The 7,905-nt window shown below is 40.8% G+C and overlaps 1 long non-coding RNA gene across 1 annotated transcript in view; it reads right to left on the bottom strand.

Moving 5' to 3' along the window:
- Positions 1–7,669, bottom strand: part of LOC140481776 (uncharacterized) — a 71,777-nt gene extending 64,108 nt beyond the window's left edge. The window contains exons 1-2 of the long non-coding RNA XR_011961599.1: positions 7,602–7,669; positions 2,555–2,617 (exon numbers count right to left, since the gene is read on the bottom strand). This is a non-coding gene — a long non-coding RNA (uncharacterized lncRNA). The remainder of the gene's footprint in view (positions 1–2,554; positions 2,618–7,601) is intronic.
- Positions 7,670–7,905: the final 236 nt, after the last annotated feature.

Here is a 7,905-nt window from a genome sequence, read left to right on the forward strand (position 1 = left end):
ATGTAGAATAAGAATCGAAGCACGGGGGGTGATATATTTTCTTGTTAGTCTTGCTCATTTGTCACAATTCTGAAATGCTGAGAAATGCAATTTTTTTCAGAAGATAGAGAGTTCTTGTTTCTTCTCTTTCAATTCAACAAAAAGCACATTCTAAATTTTTTAAGGACAATATCCTGCAGTAATAATCCACAAGTATATTGAATTTTGGTATGTTAAACATTAGATTCATCCAATTGGATATGGCCAAAGATCCCACAAGAATTGAACACATTGCCTAGTTTTTATTCTCATAGGAAAAGGAGGTATTTAGACAGACTGTGAGTAAAAACTTCAAAACAGCAACTGAACAGAATACAAACAGTGTGGAGTGAACTTCCAACCAGCAGTCATGTTTCATGTTAGTCCCAAGAGAGATTAAAACACTGCAGGTAGATTTAAATGAGCTACCAAGGAGATATCTGAGATAGTAATTCCAGGTTTAGTCTGGGAGGATTGGATTGTGGCATCGTGACCAGTTCTAGTTGTGTTAAGTTTCACAGTAGATATTATAAATATTTAATATTTAATAGAAATGCTCATGAAGTCATAACCGTATCAAAGCACATGGTTTAATGGTATAAAAGTCTCAATTTCCATCTGTCCTCCAGTATCATGATACGCTGAGTGCAATGTGCTACAGTACATCTGAACTGCTTATGTTCAGCCCAGGTACACAATTGCCTGTAGCTGTGGTGTTTCGATATAAATACCCGGAGCAGTAATAAAAGTTCATTGAATTCTTCAGCACTGTGTGACCTCTGTCTTGATATATGTTACATAAATGGCACAGCGTGATAGGGGCAGATCTTCAGTATATGTGACCATCTAATGAAATGGTTACAGCTTGGTACAAAGCACATGTAGCCACTTATAAAGGTATCCTCACTGAAGATTAGGTGGGCTGGATAATAAAGCATTCAGTCAACTAACCACAACTGGCTTCCAGGAAACAGATCTCTCACTTAGAAAACCAGGAAGCAGTCTTTTCCTAAACTATTCAATCATGCGATGTGGGTGTCACTGACTGCGCCAGCATTAATTGCCCATCCCTAGTTGCCCTTGAGAAAGTCCTGGTGAGCTGCCTTCCTGAGCCTTTGCAATTCATGTGCTGTCGGTAGAACCACATACCATCTCTCTACTTAGCGTTCAAGCCCTCTCACACTAGAGGCCCCCTATCTCTTATTTTAAAATAAGAAAAAAAAATTGGCCTGCTACCCAAGATGTAAGGTAAGAAACACAGTCAAAGGGCTTGTTATAGATTAAAATTAACAACAGCAAACAAGTGATACTGTCAGTTTAATGACATAGTTTGCCTTATGAAAACCAATGGCATTTTAAGCACAAAAAAGTAAATTTCTCAGCTCTAGGAGTTTACCTGGGTACAGTTGGAGCTTGATTCTGCCATTTTGTTTCCTTCAATTTGATGCCACAGTTGATTGACCATCTTCACTCCTCATTTGATTGAAACTGCCCTCCCACCCTAGTGGCTGAAACCTGCTATTACAAGCCTTTATCTCTCACAGATGAAGGTCCACACTCAGCAGAACGTTTTACAGAGACCTCAACTGTGAAAAATAAAGTAAACTGGAAGCAAAAAAAAAGGAAAAATAAAAGGACATAACAGCAAACCAAATAAACAAATGGAACAAGAACCACAGACCTGCAACAAGAAATGTAAGGCAAGCATTTGATTATGGAATGGGCAGTAAGTGGCATCTTCATTTAACTGCAGCTATTTAAGTAACATATGCAGCTTGACCTCACCAAGGAGGGCATTAATGATTCCAAGAAGGGATCTCTTGAAAACATTGTTTTCTATCAGCAAAAAGGGTCTGCGTAGAATGAATACATCTGAACTTCCAGAGGATCATAAAATAGATCCAGAAAAAGTCTGCAACGTAGTTAAGGATTAACTCATTATACAGATTAACCTCTGGTTTAACAGGTTCCAGTTCATGTTCAGAAGACAGGAACCAAAGAGTCTATTGATGACTTAGATGTCAAATGCAGCAGCAAACAGCACTAGTGTGATTTCTCCGACAGAGATGCTATTCAAATTGATAATCACGTCAACTCTGACAAAAACCTTCAGAAAACATCGACTAGGTAAGATAAAGAGGCTGAAGATTGATGCCTTGCTGGAGAAGATTTAACATCCATTAAATGCACTGGGTGCAGACAACACTATTGCTATGTTCAGAATTGCAACTAAACCAGCAAGGTCTGTCTTAGATGTGGACTGTCATACCTACCTGGAAGCTTTCAGTGTATCTTCACATCTGCAAACATTGAAGGACATTGGGACATGCATATGCAGAAAATCTAGTTTCCGAAGCCAAACCGGGGACCCCATAACAAAAACGAAGTGATCAACAAGGTGATATGACATCACGAGGCTGGCAACAAAGAGAACGGTCTAAATCCACACAAACATGTCGATGAATTGAATGGACAACAAACTGAAAAGCATGCAGTGGAAGTTGACCAAAACTCTCACATAGTCAGTTTCACGCACCATGTCGACGTTTTGAAGATGACCATCAACACTGAATGTCTCCAAGAAGCATGTCAACACATTCTGAAAGACAAAAGTGAGACAGGAGCGAATACCAACATATTATTGTTATGCATCCTAGAAATGTGTACCCCAAATTGTAGTTTCCAACAGTTCCAATCCACCTTCTGACAATGTGTAAAGGATCTTCAGTTCAATGCTGTGGTATGATCAGGCTGCAATGCCAATATGCAAGCTTAGCCTGGATTCCTGCAAACCTCTTCCTGATAGGTACTAATAGTCCATCAGGCGGAGGACTATCGGTATGGACAGATCTTTTCATCATAACCATTCATGAGACTTGAGCCACACTCACTGAGGCAGAACAGACCAAGCATGACAGAATTGGATTAGTTACCAATCTCAAATGGCTGTATATAGATCTCTCTATCAGTATCCCAAGAGGTTAGAACATTTCAGCTACCATTTGGATGACACTTTCTGATGGTTACCATTAGCCAAGACATATTCCAATAGGATATGGATAAGATTACTAAAAATGTAATTGGCTGTGTCTGCATCACTGACTATAACACAGTCAGGGGTAGGTCAAAGACAGATTGTGACCACAACTTCTACCTGCTGATGGCATCCGTAACACAACATGAATTGGCATTTGATAACACACAGTGGCAAGTAAATGTCTGCTAAATAAACTTTCTCCAATCCATTGATTCAACCAATGAAGTCTATCCTGGTGAAAGCAGGATCAAGGATACTGAAACCAAATGCCCACATCATGGGATAAGATCTTTCATCTTCTTCTTGCCAAATGTTCCCAAGTTCATGGAAAAGGTATCCCTGCCAAGAAACTTGCTCAAGAAGGATGCCCCTCTGTGTGGCAAGATGACCACTGATAAATTTTTAATTCTCTCAAACAAAATTCTTGTTGACAAGATCTTGCCACCTGCAATTTACAACCACAGGAGAGAAACAATTTTGGAAGTAGGTGCATCACAAAAAGATCTAGACACCTATCTTTTACAAGATGAAAAACCTATGGCTATTGAAAGCCCTGACATCTGCTGAAAACAATTACTCCATTATGGAGTATGAGACATTAGCTCTAGTGTTTGCTTTCATGTAATTCCACACCGACTTATCTGGCAATATATTTACCATTGAAACAGACCAAAAACCACTAGAAATAAGCTGACATAAAACTATTCATGAGTGCCCCACAACATTTGCAGTGTTTACCTGTCAAGATCCAAGGATATGATTTTGAATTCAGATACAAGCGAGATACCTGGATGATGTGGAGGTGCCGGTGTTGGACTGGGGTGGACAAGGTCAAAAGTCAGATGACACGAGGTTGTAGTCCAACAGGTTTATTTGAAATCACAAGTTTTCGGAGCATTGCCCCTTCATCAGGTAAAATGGCAAGGTCTGACAGTATTAGGGAAGTCCTGAGTACATTTTGGCCAGTAGAGACAAATGTCATCCATCATTGCAATTCAGTTTCAAAGATAAACAAGTTCTAATACCAAAAGAACAATGCCAAAGTATCATGACAATGCAGCACCACAGACTCAGGGGTATTGAATGCTAGCATGTGGATCTGTGGACAAAGATGTATCTGTATATCCAGCAACTCATGAATGCATGTGATGCCAAACATGCCAACTCTAGCAACAGAGAGAGACGCAGTACTCACCAAATGTTTTTTCCACTCTTTTGACAAAAATAGCAAAGGACTTATTTAAATTACATGGTGAAAATTAAATCCTGGTGGCAGATGACTTCTCCAAATTTTCCATGGTATGACAACTCCGTAACACAGTGAATAATCTATCAATGAAATAGTGACCATGATTTTGTTCAGCTGAAAGCATTTGATATTGCTAAGGCTATGACCCTGATAGTGTCCAGCATTAGTCCTGAAGACTTGTGTTCTACTCCAGGCTATATCCCTATCCCAGCTGCTCCAATACAGCTACAGAATTGGCAACAATGTGGAACATTATCTAAGTATGTCCCATATACAAAAAGCAGGACAAATCGCATTCACTAATTACCAACCCCATATTCTCAGTCATTAACAAAATGATGGGATGGATTTGTTGACAGTGCACCATTTGCAAAAAGAAAATTGCCCACTGATGCTCAGTATGGGTTCTGTCAGGGTCACTTAATTCCTGAACTCATTATAGTCCAAACATGGACTAAAGACGTGAACTCCAGGAGTGAGGTGACTACACTTGATGCCAAGATTGTATTTGACCATGTACAGAATGAAGGAACCAAAAGAAAACTGGAGTCAATGGAAATCAAGTGGAAAGGTCTTTGTTGGTTGGAGTCATACCTGACACAAAGGGATATGGTTGTGGTTGCTTGTGGTCAGTCATCTCAGTTTCAGGACATCTCTACCAGAGCGCCTCAGGCTAGTGTCCCAAGACCAACCATCGTCAGTTGTTTCACCAATAACCTTCTCTAAATCATATACTTTAAAGTGGGGATTATCACTGTTGACTGCATATTCTTCAGCATGAGTCATGTCCTCGAATCCTGAAAGTCTTCATGCTCATATGCAGCACAACCTGGGAAATGTCTAGGCTTGGGCTGAAAAATTGCAAGTAACATCCACATCAGACAAATGCCAGTGAATAGCCTAATCCAATAAGTGGCAATCTAATCATCAACCTTTGATGTTCAATGGTATTACCATCGCTGAATCTCCCATGATCAAAACCCAGTGAATTACCAGTGACCAGAATCTGAGTTGGATGGTGATAGAAATACTGAAAGAGCAGATCAGAGAATAGGAATTTTGTGGTAATAGAGCATAGAACATAGAACAATACAGCACAGAACAGGCCCTTCGGCCCTCAATGAACTATTCTCAGCTCATTTCCCCCTACACTATCCCATCATCATCATCCATATGCTTATCCAGGGACTGTTAAAATGCCCCTAATGTGGCTGAGTTGACTACATTGGCAGGTAGTGTATTCCACACCCTGACCACTCTCTGCACAAAGAACCTGCCTCTGACATCTGTCTTAAATCTATCACCCCTCAATTTGTAGTTATGCCCCCTCATATAAGCTGACATCATCATCCTAGAAAAAAGACTTTCTCTGTCCACCCTATCTAATCCTGTGATTATCTTTTATGTCTCAACCAAATCCCCTCTTAGCCTCTTTCCAATGAGAACAGACACAAGTCTCTCAGGATTTCCTTATAAGACCTTCCCTCCAGACCAGGCAACATCCTGGTAAATCTCCTCTGCACCTTTTCCAATGCTTCCATATGCTTTCCGAAATATGGCGACCAGAACTGTACACAATATTCCAATTGTAGCCGCACTAGTGTTTTGTATAGTTGCAGCATGATGTTGTGGATCCAGAACTCAATCCCTCTACAAATGAAACCTAACACACCGTATACCTTCTTAACAACACCATCAACCTTGGTGGCAACTTTCAGGGATCTATGTACATGGATTCCAAGGTCCCTCTGCAAACACACAGTACGAAGAATCTTTCCATTTACCCAGTACTCTGCCTTCCTGTTATTCTTCCCAAAGTGCATCACCTCACATTTAGCTGCATTGAACTCCATTTGCCACCTCTCTGCCCAATTCTGCAGTTTATCCAAGTCTCCCTGCAGCCTGTAACATTCTTCCAAACTGTCCACTACTCCACTGACTTCAGTGTCATCTGCAAATTTACTAAGCCATCTACCTATGCCTGCGTCTAAGTCATTTATAAAAATGACAAACAGCAGTGATCCCAAAACAGATCCTTGTGGCCCAAGTAAGTAACCCATCTCCTGTTTCCTATTGCCATCATACATAATACACTAACCAGGAATGTGATGAAATACTCTCCATTTGCCTGGATGTGTGCAGCTCCAATTCAAGTCAAGATTAGAGTGGTGCTGAAAAAGCACAGCAAGTCAGGCAGCATCTGAGGAGCAGGAAAATCAACATTTCGGACAAAGGCCCTTCATCAGGAACATTCCTGATGAAGAGCTTTTGCCTGAAATCAGGAACGTTTCTGATGAAGGGATTTTGCCCAAAACGTCGATTTTCCTGCTCCTTAAATGCTGCCTGAAGTGCTGTGCTTTTCCAGCACCACTCTAATCTTGACTCTGATCTCCAGCATCTGCAGTCCTCACTTTCACAGCTCTAGTTAAAGCCAAGAGCTTTACACCGTCTAGGACAAAACAGTGCACCAGATTTGTACCTCACCCAACACCTTCAACATTCCTTTCCTTCACTGATGCACAGTGATAGCTGTATGTCCCCTCCGCAAGACGCTCTGCAGTAACTTACCAATGCTCTTTTGTGAGCACCTTCCAAATCAATGATCATTACCATCTAGAAAGACAAGGGCAGCTGATAGATGGGAACACCAGCATCTGCAAGTTGCCCGCCAAGCCAGGCACAATCCTGACATGGAAGCATATTGCTGCTCTTTGTTCCACTATTTCTGGGCCAAGATCCTGGAATTCTCTTCCTCACAGCACTGTGAGTGTCCCTGCAACCCAAGGACGATTATGGAGCAAAACATTCACCACCATCTTCTCTAGGGCAATTAGGGATGCTCAGCCAGCCAGTGATGCCCATACTCCATGAATCAAAAACACAATTTAAAACTAAATTGGAAGATTGGCCCTTCTTTTGGTGGGTTCTACGGCCACCCCCCTACCATCCCTTTCTGACGTTATGGATGATTCATATTGTTCATTCCTCTTCCTGAAAACAAAATGGCTTGCGGTGTTTTCACATCAAAAATTCTTTTCAACTTCAAATTGATTTTGCAAAAATTTTCTTCTGCTTCAACGTCTACACAAATAAAACAATGAATTATCTTGCCACTCTAAAGAATCTCCTAAAAATGGCCTTTGTCGGGAAGAAATTTGTGCAGCCTATAACAGTGTATTTTATTGATGGAAAATATGCCCGTTTAATAAATATAGCCATTTAAGCCTTCTTTCAACTTCCCAACCCAGCATTTTGCTGTACCTGACTTTTAAAATCCTGAATGTGACTCAGGTTTACCTCCTTGTAGCTGTAGTTTTTCAGGTCTTCCTCGTTCTGCTCAGTTAGCATTTTACAGAAAAGGCTGCAGTCCTGCAGGAGCTTTTTACTGTCAGAACTGACTGGCTGCTGTCTCGCTGCTGCTTTTTATTTAAGATGGCTGTCTTCTTAAAGAGGGAGTTCAAGATTTTGACTGGATAAATTTCTTCTTTTCTTATCTGAGGTACTGGTTGATTATTTGTCCCAGTGATGACTCCTTCACATTTCAAGAAAGGAAATTGGAACACTATACAGCGTACTGTGAGAGATGCCTGCAAGGATATTC

The sequence above is a fragment of the Chiloscyllium punctatum genome, chromosome 10 (genome assembly GCF_047496795.1).
Source record: "Chiloscyllium punctatum isolate Juve2018m chromosome 10, sChiPun1.3, whole genome shotgun sequence".
In the NCBI taxonomy this organism is placed as follows: domain Eukaryota; kingdom Metazoa; phylum Chordata; class Chondrichthyes; order Orectolobiformes; family Hemiscylliidae; genus Chiloscyllium; species Chiloscyllium punctatum.